The following is a 17220-nucleotide window of genomic DNA, read 5'->3' on the forward strand; positions in this document are numbered from 1 at the left end:
CCTGATGTAGTGCTATTTGTTTATTTTTGCTTTCATTGCCTGTGCTTCTGGGTCTTTTCGAAGAAGTCTTTGCCTATGCCAAAATTTCTGCAATGTTCCCTAGTAATTTGCTAGTATCAGATCATATATTTACATCCCTGATCCATTTGAGTTGATTTTTGTATAACGTATAAGGTAGAGGTCTTGTTTCACATTTCTTCATGTGGAGATTCAATCATCTTGCAACACTTTGTTGAAGAGACTGGCCTGGGGGCTGGCACTGTGGCATAGCAGGTAAAGCCAATGCCTGTGTAGCAGGTAAAGCTAACACCTGCAGTGCCAGCATCCCATATGGGCACCAGTTCGTATCCCAGCTGTTCCATTTCTCATCCAGCTCTCTGCTATGGCCTGGGAGAGCAGTGGAGGATGGCCCAAGCCTTTGGGCCCCTGCACCCTTGTGGGAGTCCCAGAGGAAACTCCTGGCTCCTACCTTCAGATTGGAGCAGCTCTGGCCATTGCAGCCAATTGGGGAGTAAACCAGCAGATGGAAGACCTCTCTCTCTCTCTCTCCCTCCTCTTCTCTTGTATGTAATGCTGAATTTCAAATAAATAAATCTTTTTTAAAAAAGAAAGAGAGAGACTGGCCTTTCTTCAAGGATCAATTTTAGTTCCTTTGTCAAAGATTAGTTGGCTATGAGGTGTGGATTGATTTCTGGGGTTTCTATTCTGTTCCCTTGGTTATATGTCTATTTTTGTGCCTGTACCAGGCTTGTTTTGAACATAAGTGCCTTGCAGGATAACTTGAAGTTTGTTATTGTGATACCTCTGACTTTTTTTTTCTTGTTTACAATTGCTCTAGCTATCTGGGGTCTCTTGTACTTCCATACAAATTTTAGCATTGTTTCCTGTAGATCTGAGAAGAATGTCATTGGTACTTTGATTTGGACCACTTTGAGTTTTTTTGTTTTTGCTTATCTGTTTTTAGGATAACTTTGAATATGTAAATTGCTATGGATAGTATGGGCATTTTGATTATGTTAATTCTTCCAATCTACAAGCGTGGAAGGTTCTTCCATTTTTTTGTGTGTCTTCTTTGATTTCTTACTTCAATATATTGTAATTTTCATTGTAGAGAACTTTGACATCCTTGGTTAAATTTATTTCAAGGTATTGAAATATTTTATAGCTATTGTGAATGATACTGATCTTACATGTTCTTTCTCTGCCATGGCATTTTTCTGTGTATACAAAGGGTATTGATATTTGTGTGTTGATTTCATATCCTGCAACTTTACCAAACTCTCTTAAGAGTTTCAGCAGTCTCTTTTTTAAAGATTTATTTATTTACTTTAAAGTCAGAGTACACAGACAGAGAAGGAGAGGCAGAGAGAGAGAGGAGAGGAATAGTGAGAGAGAGAGAGAAAGGTCTTCCATCTGATAGTTCACTCCCCAGATGGCTGCAACAGCTGGAGCTGCACCAATCCGAAGCCAGGAGCCAGGAGTTTCTTCCGGGTCTCCCACATGGGTGTAGGGGCCCAAGGGCTTAGGTCATCTTCTGCTGCTTTCCCAGGCCATAGCAGAGACCTGGATTAGAAGTGGAGCAGCTGGGACTAGAACTGGCACCCATATGGGATGCCAGCACGGCAGGCGGCGGCTTTACCTGCTATGCCACAGAACCAGCCCTGAGTTTCAGCAGTCTCTTAGTGGCATTTATTTTCAGCTACTTGAAAAGGAGATAGAGAAAGAGAAGAGAGAAGGGGAAACAGATCTTTTATTCTCTGGTTCACTTCCTAAATGTCTGCTACAGCCAGGGCTGGTCCTAGCCAAGGCTAGGAGCCAGGATGATGATCTTGTCTCCCAAATGAGTGAAAGATGCACAAGTATTTGGCATCATCTGCTGTCTCCCAGGATTCATTAACAAGGAGCTGAATCAGAAATAGAGTAGCCAGGGGGCCGGGGCTGTGGCATAGCAGGTAAAGCCACTGCCTGCACTGCTGGAATCCCATATGGGTGCCAGTTTGAGACCTGGCTGCTTTACTTCTGATCCAGTTCTCTGCTGTAGCCTGGGAAAGCAGTGGAAGATGGCCCAAGTGCTTGGGCTCCCACACCTGTGTGGGAAGACCTGGAGGAAGCTTCTGGCTCCTGGCTTCAGACTGGCCAGGCTCATCCATTGCAGCCATCTGGGGAGTGAACCATTGGATGGAAGAACACACTCTCTCTCTCTCTCTCTCTCCCTCCCTCCCTCCCTCCCTCCTTCTGTCTCTCTGTAGCTCTGCATTTCAAATAATAAATAAATCTTTAAAAAAAGAAAGAAAAAGAGTAGCCAGGACTTCAGTCAGCACTCCAGTATTGGATACAGGTGTCTCTAGTAGTGTCCAGCTTGCTGTGCCACAAGGCCTGTGCCAGAATTCTTTTAACTCTATTTTCTTACAATTTTTTGAAGTATCCTCAGATATATGTGTGTGTAATGTATGTATATATGTGATAGCAAAAGCAGATATATATATATATATATAAACATGTATATTAAGACACTAAGACAAAGAACAAGTCATTTCAATATACATCTTTCAAATTAAGAGTCAGAGAACAATTTTATCCTCTAATCTAGACAGGTTGGGGTAAATAATAGTAAACCAAATCCTTCTATTCATCGGAAAACATATGCCTCTCTGAAGACTTACATATTTTTAAAAAATTATGAGGAATTAACATTTAATTTTACAATCTAAATCCTTTGATGGTATTCACAGGGACTGAAAAGACAGCCCTTGAATGAATGCTATAATTGCATAGGGACCTTTTGAGAGATGCAGTTAATTTAGAAAATGGCAAAGACATGAGCCCCTGAGGTGGGGTGAGAGTATACGTTGAAGAAGGTTTCTCTGATGAACTGATAGGAGTATAGTTTCTTGCCTTCATCCCTCTCCATCTTTATATCTGTGAAACCAACATCAAATTTACTGCTCCCACCACACCCACATAAAATGGCAGCAAATGCTTGGGAAACTCTTATAGAAATTCTATTTCAAAAAGAGGGGAATGGAGAGCATAAAGAAGTGACTAGAAATTCAGACCTCAGCAAATGCTGGGTCTTTATTTTTTAAGATTTATTTGAAAGGCAGAGTTACAAAGGGAAGAACGGGGGTGGGGGAGAGAGAGAGAGAGAAGGAGAAAGAGAGAGATGTCTTCCATCTGCTAGTTCACTCCCAGAATTGCCGAAATGCCCAAGGCCCAGACCGGCCAGAGCCAGGAGCCAGGAGTTTCTTTCCAGTCTCGCACGTGGGTGCAGGGATCCAAGCACTTGGGCCATCCTCAGCACCTTTCACAGATGCAATGGCAGGGAGCAGGATCAGAAGTGGAGCAGCTGGGACATGAACCAGCACCCATAAGGGATGCCAGCACCTCAGGCCATGGCCTAACCCACTGAGGCACAGTGCCGGGCCCTGTTGGGCCTTTCTTGATGAAGATTCAGTAGGAGAGAAAAGCAATGTAGAATCCAGGAGTAACAAAATATCAAAATCACTAAAACTAGAGTCCTGATTAGAATAATGTGAGGGTCATCTCTCCAAAGGCTGCCTCAAAGAAAAAGATAAAAATTTATGTTTAGCTATTGAAAATAAGACAAAATTAAGTGAAGCTTTATGGATGTACTGGATAGAAGGAAAGATTAATATAAATTTGACTAGGAGCTGGCCCTGTGGTGTAGTGGGTTAAGCTGCCACCTTCAGTGTCGGCATCCCATATTTGCTCTGGTTCTAGTCTGGACTGCTCTGCTTCTGATCCAGCTCTCTGCTGTGGCTTGGGAAAGCAGTAGAAGATGGCCCAAGTGTTTGAGTCCCTGCACCCATGTGGGAAGACCTGGGGGAAGCTTCTGGCTACTGGCTTTGGATTGATGCACCTCCGGCTGTTGCGGCCAGTTGGGGAGTGAACCAGTGGATGAAAGACCTCTCTCTCTCTCTGCCTCTCCTTCTCTCTTTGTGTAACTCTGACTTTCAAATAAATAAATAAATCTTAAAAAATAATAAAATATAAATTAGACTACATCAAAAAATGAAAATATTATACCAATATCAACTCTAGACAGATACATACTTTATTTTTCCATAATGTTTTTGACTCTGTGACACCTCACAATTTAACAGGCACTTGAGACTGAGCAGCTGTGTCACCATGTAACAAGTAACCACCAGTTACAGTCACTCCTCAATTCCATGGTCACATTCCAGGCTGCACAGGTGCATGCCACCCTGCTTCTCCACCTTCACCCAAGTAATGTGTGGTTCTGAGTACAGTAAACCAATAAATGTAAAATAAAACTTTAAGGAAACAGCGTAATTTAGTGCCAAAATTCTGTGCAGCAAGTAGGGTCAGTCAAGGAAGCCCTTGCCTGGCCACAGGGTTCTCAGACAGACTTCCTCTACCAAGCCTGGCAGCCAGTCCCATGGGGAGGTCAGGCGCAGAAGCCACCAATGAATCAAAGAGCTCAGCACACAGCATGGCAGGTGCTACTTTCTCTGTCCAGTTTGGCTCCATTGTGTCTCCCTGTGGCATGCTTGCAGCTCCACAGGCCTCTGATCTACCTGGCAGGGCAGTTTCACAGGGGCCAAGTGCTCCTCCCCGCCCCTGTGTGGGAGTGAGTGTGAGGTGAAGCAGTGTTGGCCTACTTGCCACCCTCAGAATCAGGGCCCTGTATCTCTGCAGGATGCCTGGGCACAGTGGTCGTCTCACTTCCCACCAAGGCCCACATGGCCACCCTGTCCCTAACCGGCTGTCACAGCAGCACAGTGACCACCATATCTGCATGGCAGAGAGGCAGGAGCTAAGAGTTTGGGGTTCCCTTCTCTGTGAGTATCCTCCGTGCCCATGTCTCTGCCCTATAATTTTGCTTCTTACTCCCTAAATAGTTTAATAGTGACTGGGGCAGGACAGAGGAGCAGGGAGCCTATGGCTTGCAGAGACCCAACCTTGGCATGCACTGACATTCTAAATGGTCAGTTCATGTCCTCCAGGGGGCACTTCTGGGACCTTTACTGATCTTCCATCTGATGGTCCACTCTCCAAATGGCCACGATGGCCAGGACTGGGCCACACTGAAGCCAGGAGCCAAGAACTCTATCCACTCTAATATATTAGGATATTTTAACATGAGAAGATAGGATTGCTTTCTGATCTCCTAGATAAGAATGATAATCAAAATGAAAGTATCTACAATGTCTCATTTTGTTTTAAATATTTGTCAAATTCCATATGTAAATATTTGTGAAATCGGTAGTTTTTGTGTTTTTTTTTTTTTTTTTTGACAGGCAGAGTTAGACAGTGACAGAGAGAAACAGAGAGAAAGATCTTCCTCCCATTGGTTTACCCCCCAAATGGCCACTACAGCTGGCGTGCTGTGCTGATCCAAAGCCAGGAGCCAGGTGCTTCCTCCTGGTCTCCCATGTGACTGCCGGTCCGACCACTTGGGCCATCCTAACTGCACTCCCGGGTCACAGCAGAGAGCTGGACTGGAAGAGGAGCAACCGGGATAGAATCCGGTGCCCCAACTGGGACTAGAACCCGGGGTGCTGGCGCCGTAGGCAGAGGATTAGCCTAGTGAGCTATGGCACCAGCCAAATTGGTAGTTTTTTAAACAGATGCAATATCGTTTGTATACACAATTCTAAAAGCATAATGATATATCCTTCTTCTCTCCCACTCTTCTTCCTTGTATTTTTTCTTTAGTTTTTGAGATAACATTTTAAATACACTTTACAGTAAAAAAAAAAAGTCTTAATACTTCACCAAAGAAAAGTTTAACAAATAAAATGCAAGAAGACCCTAGTTTAGGGGGAATATAGTGAATGGTTATAAATAATATATAAAAATGAAGACATTAAATGAGAAACTAAAATGTGTCCTAATTCCTTTACAAAAAGTCTCATGGGAAATCTGTCATTATTTACCAAATGTCAGTACAAAAACATCTATTTATATGATCTCTTTAAAAAAGGATTGTGTGTAATAAAGTAGAACTTTTCTCAAGTTTTCTTGACAGTCTCACATAAAAACAGCTTCAACCTCCTTGTAAATTTTAGAAATCGTTAGGCAGTCTACACTGTTTCTAGTTAATAATTGCACATACTAAAACTACTGGGGTATTTCCTAGAAAGCTACGCAGAAAGGCCAGGTCCTGGAACTGAGACCCTGTTTCCCGCATGGGAAGAAAGGAGAACTGAGGACCCCATAGATGACAGTTCCTCACGTGCATGAACCCCATACACACAGCACTGCTGCTGCCTAGTGACCACTCTGTTCCCACTGCACAATCTGGGAAATGTGGGGCTGCTGCCACTCAGCTCCCCACAGATGGCTCTGGGGCCCAGACTTCTCTGCTAACAGGGAAGGGGCAGGGTGCCTGGGTCCTGGGTGCCAGTCCAGGCCCCACCCGCTAGACCACAAGGAACCCAGGGAAGTGCTGTGCTGACAGTAAGATGGGGCCCAAGGTTCCAGAGATGCCCTCTGGGAGCCAGCGTCCTGCCAGCAGGTACCACCAGCTTCCCCTTCCCCCACTCTGGACAGTTGGCCCCACACACTCACCATTCCCAGGAGTCCAAGATGGGCTGTGTTGTGGGGGACAAGGTCAGAGAACAGCAGATGCCGCACTACCTCCGGAGTCTCCCAGCGGCAGAGGTCCCTCCTTGGACCTCTCTCCTCCAGGAATTTGGAACTCTGTGGTGTCACAGTCCAGTGTGATTATGTGGCAGTGACGTCACCGCGCCTGATTGGACAGCTCACATAGCCGTCAGCACACAGGACCCAGAAGACACAACAAATCAGCATTTTTACAGCAGGGACGGGAACTCCAGGCCACCCCAGATGGTAGAGAGGCAAGACCTGAGTTCAGGGGCCAAGGGCCTCCTCCAGGGCTGCACCCTTTCACCAACAGGGTCCTGCCACCAGCTGGGACCCTCCTGCCTCCCCACGGGTCTTCCTGGGAGAATCCCACCTGGAGGCTGCAGTAACCTGCTTAGCTGAGTTAGAGATTATTGGCTTTGGTCTTTTTCATTTTCTTCATATTGCTGACTCATTTCTCTGTGGGGTTTTTAATATTAATAATGTTTACAGATATTACAAATTCAATCCTTTTTTTCATCTCTCCTAGATATTTGTTTTCTAGTCTGCCTCTTGCCCTTTAATATTATTTTCTGTTTGTTTCTTGCTGGTACTTAGTAATTAGTGGATTTTATGCATTAATCTTTTCAGTAATATTGTTAAATTTATGTATCAGTTGTATTTATTATTAGATTTTATGAATTATTTAGGTGCTTAAGTGTCATCCTATATAATTCTTTGTGTATAATTCTTACAACAGAAAGTTGAAAAGAAACAGTGGTGGCATCTGGGTGTAGGCTTACGTCCAGGGAAAAGCTTTCAATGGTTCTGTATTAGTTGTGTTGGTTTTTGTAGGTTTCTTTTAATCTTGATCAGATTGAAGAAGTTACTTTCTGCTTGTTTTCACTGATGTAAGGTTTTTTTTATTAGAAGCTGAGTTTTATTAAATATTTTCAACATGTAATCTAAACACTCAGTGATCGTCTTTATGCATTTTTCACCTATTTGGATGGATGTTTTGGGAATCTTGACAACTCTTGTATTTTTTATTATCTCTTCCTTTTAATTGACCTATTATGTTTTCCTATATCATTTCATTTATTATAATAATACTTTGCCACCCGGTGAGTCATGGGCTGGCTGTTGTGGTTCACTGGGACCAGGAGGCCGGGGTGGGGTCCCAGCCTGGCTCCCCGCCACCCCATGTGGCCAGGGCAGGGCAGGCTCCCAGGTGTGCAGGGCCTCACCAGGCAGTGGCCGAGACGGGGACGCGCCTTGTAACGGCCTAGTCTGCCACCTGCAGGCATGGGCTCCAAGGCCAAGAAGTGTGTGGTGCTGCCCACGGTGGAGCAGATCCTGGAGGACGTGCGCAGGGCACCGGCCCAAGACCCTGTCTTCACTGTGCTGGCCCTGGAAGGTAGGGGGCTCGGGCCAGGGCAGGGCAGGGGTTGGACCCAAGGCCTCAGGAGCGGTGGCTGGGCAGGACCTTGGGTCCCATGCGTGGCCCTGGGGCTGAGGAAGGCATTGGCTCCACTAACGGAGGGGGAGCGTGCCGTGGGACAGGGGCCGTGGTGGAGGTTGCAGGGGTCTCTGACCCAGCCTGGGGTGGAGCTGAGAAGTGGGGTTGCGAGGACAGGGTTCTGCATGCAGGGTTGGCATGGACTCTGTGGTCTCTGCGAGGTGCTCAGCTGTACTGAGCCCTGGGCCCAGACAGAGCCAGAGCGCCGCCCCCGCCCTCCCTCGACGTGCCCCGTGGACCGAGGCCTGAGGATTCTATGGGAACCTACTGTTCTTTCTCTTTCTTTCTTTTTTGAGAAAGACATTAGAGGCAAAGGGAGATCCGTCCGCTGGTTCGCTCCCCAAATGGCTGCAGCGGCCGGAGCTGGGCTGACCAGGAGCCAGGAGCTCCATCCGGGTCTCCCACACGGGTGCAGGGGCCCAAGCACTTGGGGCATCCTCCACTGCTCTCCCAGCGCACAGCAAAGAGCTGGATCAGAAGTGGAGCAGCCGGGACTTGAACTGGCGCCCCTATGGGATGCCAGAGTCCCAGGCAGCAGCTTTACTGCTACACCACAGCGCTGGCCCCGGGAGCCTACTTTTTAGAATTAAGTTATACTGGGTCCCTGTGCCCATGTGGGACCCGGAGGGAGCACCTGGCTCCGGCCTGGCCCAGCCCCAGCTGTTGTGGCCGTTTGGGGAGTTAACCACAGATAGAGGATCTCTTTCTCCCTCTCTCCCTCTTTCTCTCTCTCCCTCTTTCTCTCTCCCCCCCTCCTTCCCTGTTCCCTCCATCTCTCTCTCTCTCTCTCTCTCTCCCCTCCCGTCAGATGAATTAAACAACCCCAGCTGTACTACCACATTCTGTGCCGTGCTGTGTGTGACCCGGGGTTGCTCGGCATCGCCATGGGCTGCTGCCGTCTGCCGGAGGTTCTGTGGGACAGGGCACCTGGCGGAACCCGGGCTGAGCTGTGTTTCAGTCACCGGCTGCCTTTTGTCTGTCACGTCACCTGTAGCGAGCAGGTGTCCAGCCAAGGTTCGAGGCCAGGTTCCCGGCCATGGCCGGGGAGGAGCTGGCGGCTGTAGCGCCCCAGGAGCGGACCCACTCCCTCGTTTCAGCAAAACGTGTTTGCTGACCAGGTGGGGCCAGGCTGCCTGTCTTCCTGCTGCTGCTCCAGCCCTGGAGGAGGGACCTGGACCACATGGGAGGTCATGGACCACATGTGTGGGGGGGTCGTGGACCATGTGTGTGTTTGTGTGGGGTTGTGGGCCACGTGTGTGTGTGGATTGTGGACCACTTGTGTGGGGTCTGCACCAGGTGTGTGGGGGGGTCGTGGGCTGCATGGGGGGATCGTGGACTATGTGTGTGTTGGGGGGTCGTGGACCATGTGTGTTGGCACACTGCCGTCCCATCGCAGCCACTGAGGGTCACGGCCATGCTCCCCACAACCCCCCACGCAGTCTCGCTCGGGGTGCATCTTCCTAGGAAGTGCCACAGCCCATTTGGCAAAAAAAAAAATTGCATTCTGCCGCCTCGGGCTGACCTGGGCCCCTTCTTCCCTGGCCCAGGGGCCAGCTGGGCTGTGTGGGTGCCCAGGACTGGCTCCCCCCACAACGGGCCCTGTCCATCTCTCGGGGCCACCCTTGGCCCTGGCCCTTCTCAGGGACAGGGCCCTGAGAGGGGCTGGGTCTGTGGCATGGAGGGCGAAGCCGCCACCTGTGGTCTGGGCTGCTAAGCATCTGATCCGGTTCCCTGCTGGTGGCAGCTGGTGGCCCCGGTGTGGGCCTTGCTGTTTCCATCATTGCTGAGGAGAGCATTTCTAGAACAATGTGAGAGACAGGTGCAGCAGGAACGTGGGAACCCAGAGCTCCGTGTGGGTGGCAGGGACCCCGCTATTGAGATTGGTGTGCTTCGGCTGGCATGTGAGGTGCCAGGTCATGTATGGGCCCCCAAGAGTGACTGTTGGGTGCCCAGGCCACCAGGGTGGGCTTGTGCTGTGCAGGGGTCTACAGGCACCCGCGTCCCCAGGCTGGGCTCACTCCTGCTGGGTGGCTCTGGTCTCGGGGGTTCCCTTGCGACTGACTCTTCCTCATGCTGTCCCAGACCTCCCAGGAGACCCCAGGAAGAGTGAGGACCCTGAGGCTCAGCAGGAGCGGCTGTACCAGCAGTGCCAGGCCTACATGGCCGCCAAAGCGCAGCTGTAGCGGGCAGGCGAGGGGCTGAGGCAGCAGTGCCAGGGCCTGCGGTGAGCCGGTGCTGAGCTGCAGCTGGACATTTGCCACATGATGTGCACGGTGCTGCCTGGCGCCTCCTCCAGCTGACCTGGGCCCTTCCCCACCCTGGGCTCAGGCTGGACCCTGTATGGGCGCCCGGGACCACCTCCCCCCAGTGGACCTGTGTGGGTGCCCGGGACCACCTTTCCCCAGCGGACTCTGCCCATCTCATGGGGCCACTCTGTGCTCCCTTGCCAGGCACTGGCCCGGCGCACCACTCCCTGGCCGAGAGGGGGAGCCGGCTTTCCCGGCGGGGCCCCGCGGGCTTCATGATGCCACTCCTGGGCAGGAGCTGCCCCTTCGTCACCGCAGGAGAGGCTGATGCAGCAGACAGCAGAGTGGCCATGGGCCAGGCCCTGGACGCCCTCCCTGGGACAGAGGCCACACCGGCCCCCGGCTCTCTGCATCCCGAGGGGCAGGGCCAAGCCCCAGGGCCACAGGAGTTTCTCTTCTGCTGCCTGAGCCTCAGAGACCCCAGCCACAGCCGCTCAGCCGGGGCAGAGACACCCCCCCAGCCCACCAGGCAAAGTCGGGCCTGACAGATCCTGGGCCACAGCCAAGGACGGAGCCGGACAGAGACGCCCCAGTGGGACAGTCTTCCTGGGCCAGCGGGGACCCCTGGCCTCCCTGCTCATGGCCGGAGTGGGAAGCCCGCCCCGCCCTGCTCATGCAGCAGAGGCGACTGTACAGCTCCGTTTATTAAAGTTGTGTGACACAGGTGTAGGGGGGCGTGGTCCTTCCGCGAGTCCGCGGCTTTACATGGGGTGCTGGCAGTGGCGCGCTAAGTACACGTGTGACGGGTGCTGCAGGGTGTGAGGAACAGGCGGGTGGGTGGAGGGAAGGCCACCAAGTGGCCGCCCATCCTGAGTGGCCCTGAGAATGGCGGGGTGGGTACTGGTGTCCAGGGTCAGGGGCTGGGCAAGACCCGGTCCCCAGGACAGGGCCTGCAGCCCCGCCTCAGCTCCATTGCCCAAAGGTCACTCTGTGATCTCCCCACGCTGGGCGGGGTGAGCTGTGCCTGCGTCTCCCCCTCACTGCTCCGGGAGCAGCCCCGAGCCCCAGGCCTGGGGACACCCAGCAGTCCCTGTGTGCGGAGGCCTTGGGCGCTGCCTCACCCCTACTGCTGGTCATCTTCTGGCCGGCTGCCCCACGCTCCCCAGGACCCCTGCTTGGCAGCTGTGGCCTAGAAGGAAGTGCGTGGCACCTGGGGTGCGCCCTGGAGCTTGGGGGCCACCCCTGCTCCTCCTGGGCTGTGTCCTGCGGGGCACGGGTGGGGCCTGAAGGGGGCGCCTGCTCGGGTTGCTGCCTGCGGCTGTCTGGCCAAGGCCCGAGGGTGTGGAGCACAGGACACAGCAGGTGGAGCCCCCTCCTGGGGGATGTGGTGTGGGGGTAGCCCTGCTGGGTGGCCACCCGCAGGTTCCCTTCCCCCAGCTGGATTCTGAAGGAAAGAGGTCCCTGGCTCTCTTTGCTGCGCACTCCTCCATGGAGGTGGGCAGGGCCGCGGGGCCCCCTCTCCTGCTGCGTTCAGGCTCCTGGGCTGTGATGGCCCTGGGGTCCTGTGGTCCTTGTGCTGTCCACGTGGTCCATGCAGAGGAAGCTGGGAGGGAGGCACAGAGCCAGCACCCCCCACCACACCTGCCTTGCCCACCCTGCCTTGGCCGGGCAGTGGCGTCCCAGGGCAGCAGGGTTAGCCCAACTCCAGCATCCCCCGAGGAACCCCGTCCCTCTCACAGGCTTGCTGTCCTCCAGCCTCCCCCACAGGGTGGGTGGGGGTCCAGGGTAGCCTGGCGGCCCCCTCCCCTCCCTGCCACCTTTCCCTTGGGCCCCCCGGGGCGCTGTCTGGGCTCCAGCCCACACCCCTGCTCCCCCAGCTCTGGCTGGGAGTGGAAACCAACTGGCGGAGCCCTCATTAAGGAATTAGCAGGAGCAGTAATTACAAGCTCCTGTCCTGCTCAGTGGTGACAGCCCCAGCCGGCCTCCTGAGCCTGCTCCCTCCCCTCGGCTGTGTGAGCCTTGGGGTTCCAGCAGTGGCTCCCCCGGGGTCGCCTCTAGGGCGGCACTTGCACCCCATTCCCTTCTGAGAGGAGGCCTTGACGAGGTGAGGCTGCGGTGAGCTGGCCTGCTAGGCGCATCTGCACAGCATCCGCCAGGCTGGCGGGGGCCTACTCCAGGAGGCCGGCGGGGGCAGGAGCCGGGGCCTTCTCCCAGGCGGAGTCCCTGGTGGCCATGGCCGTCGCCACGGGGCTGGGCACGTAGTTGAAGGGCGGGACACGCGCTGCATGGCTAGGGGAGCCCCCCACGGTGATACCCAAGCCCTCGTGGGCGAAAGGCGGAGGGCGCGGAGGCAGGGCCCTTGGCAGGGACCGGCCCATCCATGTCGCTACCCAGGAGAGTGGCCTGGGCGCTGGTTGGGGCGGGGGGCTACTCCCTGCTCTCCAGGCTCAGGGACGCGCTGGCGTTGGTCTTGGGCTGTGCCACCTCTTCTGTCAGCACCATGGCGTCGCTGGTCTTCTGCAGTGGGTGGCCGGTGGGGCCCTGCTCGGGCGAGGCGCCCTGGAGCGGCAGGGCCGAGGCGGGCAGGGTGCTGCGCAGGATGTGCGCGCTGCGGCGGGGGGGGGGGGGAGCTCCCGGGGCCCCGCCATCAGTCCTGCGGACCAAGCTGATGTGGGGCAGGGAGGATAGCGCTTGACTGCCACCGGCCGCACGGGGGCGCTCACGGGCAGGCGCGAAGGGCTCTCGCAGCTGGTGCGCTGGTGCGCGCGCGGGCCGGGGCCGGGACCGGACCCTGGCCGGTCGCCTGCTGCCCTGGGGCCGCCCTCAGCTCGTCGCAGCGCGAAGAGCAGAGGAAGACGGCGGGGAGCGCGGGCCGGCCGCGGCGGGGCGACGCGCCCTGGGAGGTGGAGGCGGAGTCGAACAGCAGCTCCGTGCGCCAGCGACGCAGCAAGCCGGGCGATTCCTTGATGAAGGTCAGTTGGCGCCGGAAGCACGAGCGGTCCGATGACTCGCTGCCGCTGGAGCGGGCGGAGGCCACACGCACCAGGCCCAGTCGGCCCCCACGCGCCCCCGCCGCCCCCTCGCGGCCTCTGGGGCTTGGCTCTGTGGTGGACCTGGCCAGCGGCGGCGGCCCGCGCCTGGCCGGCCTCTGCATGAACGGGATCCGGACAGGCGACTTCTGTGTCTTGTGGTGCTTGGCCAGCAGGGCCCGTGCCAGCGTCTTGGGCACGCGGGGGGCTGCTGGGCCAGGCAGAGACCCTGAAGCTGGGGTGGCGGGGGGCGACTTCCTGGGCAGAGGCTGAGAGTTGGGCGAGGTCTGGGAGGAGCTTGAAGAAGGGGTCTTAGCCAGAGGAGCAGGGGGGGTGGCGCTCCGGGTGGGGGGGGTGGCTCAGCGCCGCCAGCTCCGAGATCTTGCCCTGCCGGTGCAGGCTCCGAGAGCGCTGCTGCCCGGGCGCTGGCGCCTTGCCTGCGGCTGCTGGCTGTGCCGGGCTGGGGGGCTCCGCCTTCTTCCTCAGTGTGGCCCGGGGCCAGGGACAGCTTTGGGCTGGGGCCGGGTGGCCGGGCTGGGCACGTAGATCAGTGTCCGCCCCTGGAGAATGGCCGGCACCCCCGCTGCTATCTACTGAACAGCGTGCGGCTTCTCGGGCCGCCAGGGACGCGGGGGCTCGCGCGCTCTTGGCTGAGGTCAGGCTCCGTTTCTCTGGCCGCCGGGCACTGCCCATCCTGCCCCGGCCCCGGGCTGGCGCCTGCTCCTGCGCTTGGATAGCTGTGGGGAGGGGTCCATGGACAGAGCAGACCCCAGGGACAGGAGCTAATCGGACTCGGAGGCCGCCTCGCTGGGGGCCGCCGCGGCCGCCTAGTGCAGCCACGTGACGATGGAGTTGGCTGCCCTCCTGGATGGTGCGCCACTCGACGCTGTCCAGGTCGGAGGCCCGGTCTGAGCCGGCTGCCTCCTCGCCTCAGTCCCGGGGCGCCTCTGCCGGCCGCTTGTCCTGCCCAGCAGCCCGAGCCTTGCAGCGCTGGAGGCCAGAGGCCAAGGGCCTGTGCCTGGGCATGGCTGAGCCAATGCAGCAGCGCGGGAGTGCCTCCTCGGTGCGGGGCCTGGGGGACCGTGGGCTCCAGGCCTCCCAGGTGGCTGGCCGGTCGCTCACAGCCTTGAGCGAGGTAGCCGAGGAGCTCAGGGAGTAGCAAGGTAGGGTCTTATCGGTGATCAGCCGGGGCTGGGCCCCGGGGGGTGGGGGCGGCTGGGCCGGAGCGGCTACCTTGGCTGGGACCTGGGCCTCCTTCCTGCCCCGCTTCAGGGCCTGCGGGATGGGGCGGCCCGGCCAAGGAGGGCGCCTCGTCAGAGTCGTAGAAGCAGTACACGGCCTCCTCGTGGGCGTCCTGAGGCACAGGGACTGCCTCCCCCCTCCCCTCCCCCCCCCCCCCGACCCCGGTCCAAGTGGGCACTTTGGAGCCGGCCCAGGGGCAGCTCCAGCCCGGCCGGCTCCTCCCTGTGCCCCGGGCCTGCTCTGGGCTCCGGCCCCGGTGCCCAGAGACCTGGCTGGCGGGGGCCACGAGGCCGGCGGGCTCCTGCTTGTCCAGCCGGCCCCCTGGGGCTGCTCCCTGGGGGGCCCTTGCAGGGTCTCGTCGCTGAGGGACCCGGCTCTGGAGAAGTTGACCGGCGTGCCCTCGGCTGAGTCAGTGCACGAGTTGTCCTCCCGGGCCGGGGCGGGCCCCAGCATGTAGACCGGGACGGGCAGCGCCCGGCGGTCAGGCACCAGCGCCGAGGCCACCTTGCGGAGCCGCGTGGGCACGGTCGCCTCCAGGCACTTGCGCAGCAGCTCCAGCTCCTGGTCCGCTGCTGTGCGGGTCCGGGAGCCCGCGGACGCCGGCCCCTCCTGTAGTCCCACATCCTCTTCTCGCAGGCGGTGCCCGGCGCCACCGCGACCCCCGCCGGCGCCGCGGTCGGCAGCAGCCGCAACTCCACGTAGTGCTCGTGCGGGGCGAGCGCACTGGGGCTGGAGGCGCAGAAGTTCTCGTCCGGCTTCTCCACAGTGAAGCGGACGCTGCCGGCGTCCAGCTCGGAGGCAGGTGGCAGCGCTCGCGGCAGTCGGCGGTGTCCAGGAAGCACTTCACGTAGCTCTCCCACTGCAGGCTGAACTGGCTGCTCTCGGGCTGGCCAGGCAGCGCGGCCGGCGGCCCCTTGCTGAGGCTGGGCGGCATGGCCTGCCCGGGGCTGTCAGGCAGCTTGCTGGGGCTCACCTTGCCGCTGCCCAGCCCGCTGCAGGGGTCGCTGGGGGTGGAGCTGGCGATGGACGGGCTCTCAAAGCTGCCCAGGGAGCTCACGGAGCTGCAGCGGCTCAGCACCAGCAGTGTCTCCTGCACACAGCTGGATGGCGTGACGTCCTCCAAGGTCAGGCCCCGGCCCGCGCCATCCCCGGTCCAGCTCCGCCTCTTCGGGGCCGGCCTCCTCCAGGCCCTCAAGGGCCTCCAAGTCTCCGGCCTCGCTGGGGCCCGGGCGTCCGGTCGAGGACAGCGAGCTGCAGCGGGACAGCGGAGAGGGGCCCCTCCTGCGCCACCAGCCTCTGCAGCGCCCTGCTGGCTGCAGCTGGCCGGGTGGCCCCCAGCTTCTCAGGCACTGGCTTCAGCAGCCAGGCCTGCTTCCGGGCCGCGGGGGGCGCCTTGGGGCCGTCGGAGGCTCCGCGCCTGCCCTGCCCGCGGCCTCCAGCAGTGGCACGTGCTGATAGGTGGGCGACAGCTTGATGGTGTGCACGCAGGCGTCGGCGCCGGTGGCGTCCCGGGTGGGCCCCTCGGCCTGGCCGCCCCGCAGGTCGAGGTCGAGCCCAGCGGGCCGCGACTGCCCTCCCAGGAGCTCCTCACGGTGCTTGGCCAGCGCGGCCAGCGGGCAGGGCCGCTTGTGCTCCCGCGGTCAGTAGCCGTCACTGGTGCTGCCACTCCTGGCTCCTGGCTTTGAATCGATGCAGCTCTACCTATTGTGGCCAATTGTGGAGTGAACCAGCTGGTGCAGGACCTCCGCTTCTCTCTGCCTGTCCTCTCTCTGTGTAATTCTTTGAAATAAATAAATAAATCTTTAAAAAATAGTCTTAGATTCGTCCTGTATGTAATTCACATTCACTAATAGGCATACAGGCAAACCTCTAAAATAAACCTTAAAACTACACTTGTTTATTTTCTTATAGTCAATTTTTTTTCTATGCTTTGAATCTTATTTTAAGAACAAATCTTTTGAAGGCATATACTCATTCTGTTACTTGTGTGTTTATTATTTATGGTTCTCACCACAGAGTTTTCAGATCTCCCTTTGAGCAGTTCTTTATTGCTTTCTCATCCAAGTTAGCTGGAAACATCACTATAAGCTCCAAACTCAGTTTTTGCCCATTTTTGGAGATGCTACAATGTGTAGGGTTTTGCTTCTAATTTTTCTTTTTTTTTTTTAATTATTTTGACTTTCATTATTTTAGTAGTTTTTCATTTCTTAATTAATTTTATTGCCAAATTCTGTCATTGTAAAAGATACACTGCACACTGTTTTTCTTACACATTAGTGTTTGGGTTGCTTTCATATTTGGCTTTCATGAATACCACTGCAGGGAGCCTTTATGGGCATGTGGATTTTGTATCTTTTAGTGGCATACCTGGGAGAGAAACTACTGAGTCACTAAACAGTCCCATGTAGAACATGCTGTGAAACTGCTGAATTACTGTCCATATTGGCTGCACTATTTTACTGGAAGTTTATGAAGGCTCCATGCTCTTCATGTCCCTATCAACATTCATCTATGGCTGAATCAGTCATTTTACTGAATATGAATTGATGCCTTCCTGAAGAGTTGATTGCATTTCCGACAACTAACAGTCATGGAGTGACACTGGTCTGGG

General features: G+C 56.1%; 1 protein-coding gene and 1 pseudogene across 2 annotated transcripts in view; both read right to left on the reverse strand.

Moving 5' to 3' along the window:
* The window catches only part of LOC100355262 (L-lactate dehydrogenase A chain), a 591718-nt gene that overhangs the window by 361397 nt on the left and 213101 nt on the right, over positions 1-17220 (reverse strand). The gene's annotated exons all lie outside the window — the stretch shown is intronic.
* LOC103345849 (adenomatous polyposis coli protein 2-like) lies at positions 12507-17050 on the reverse strand (annotated as a pseudogene).

This window comes from Oryctolagus cuniculus (genome assembly GCF_964237555.1).
Source record: "Oryctolagus cuniculus chromosome 17 unlocalized genomic scaffold, mOryCun1.1 SUPER_17_unloc_1, whole genome shotgun sequence".
Classification (NCBI taxonomy): domain Eukaryota; kingdom Metazoa; phylum Chordata; class Mammalia; order Lagomorpha; family Leporidae; genus Oryctolagus; species Oryctolagus cuniculus.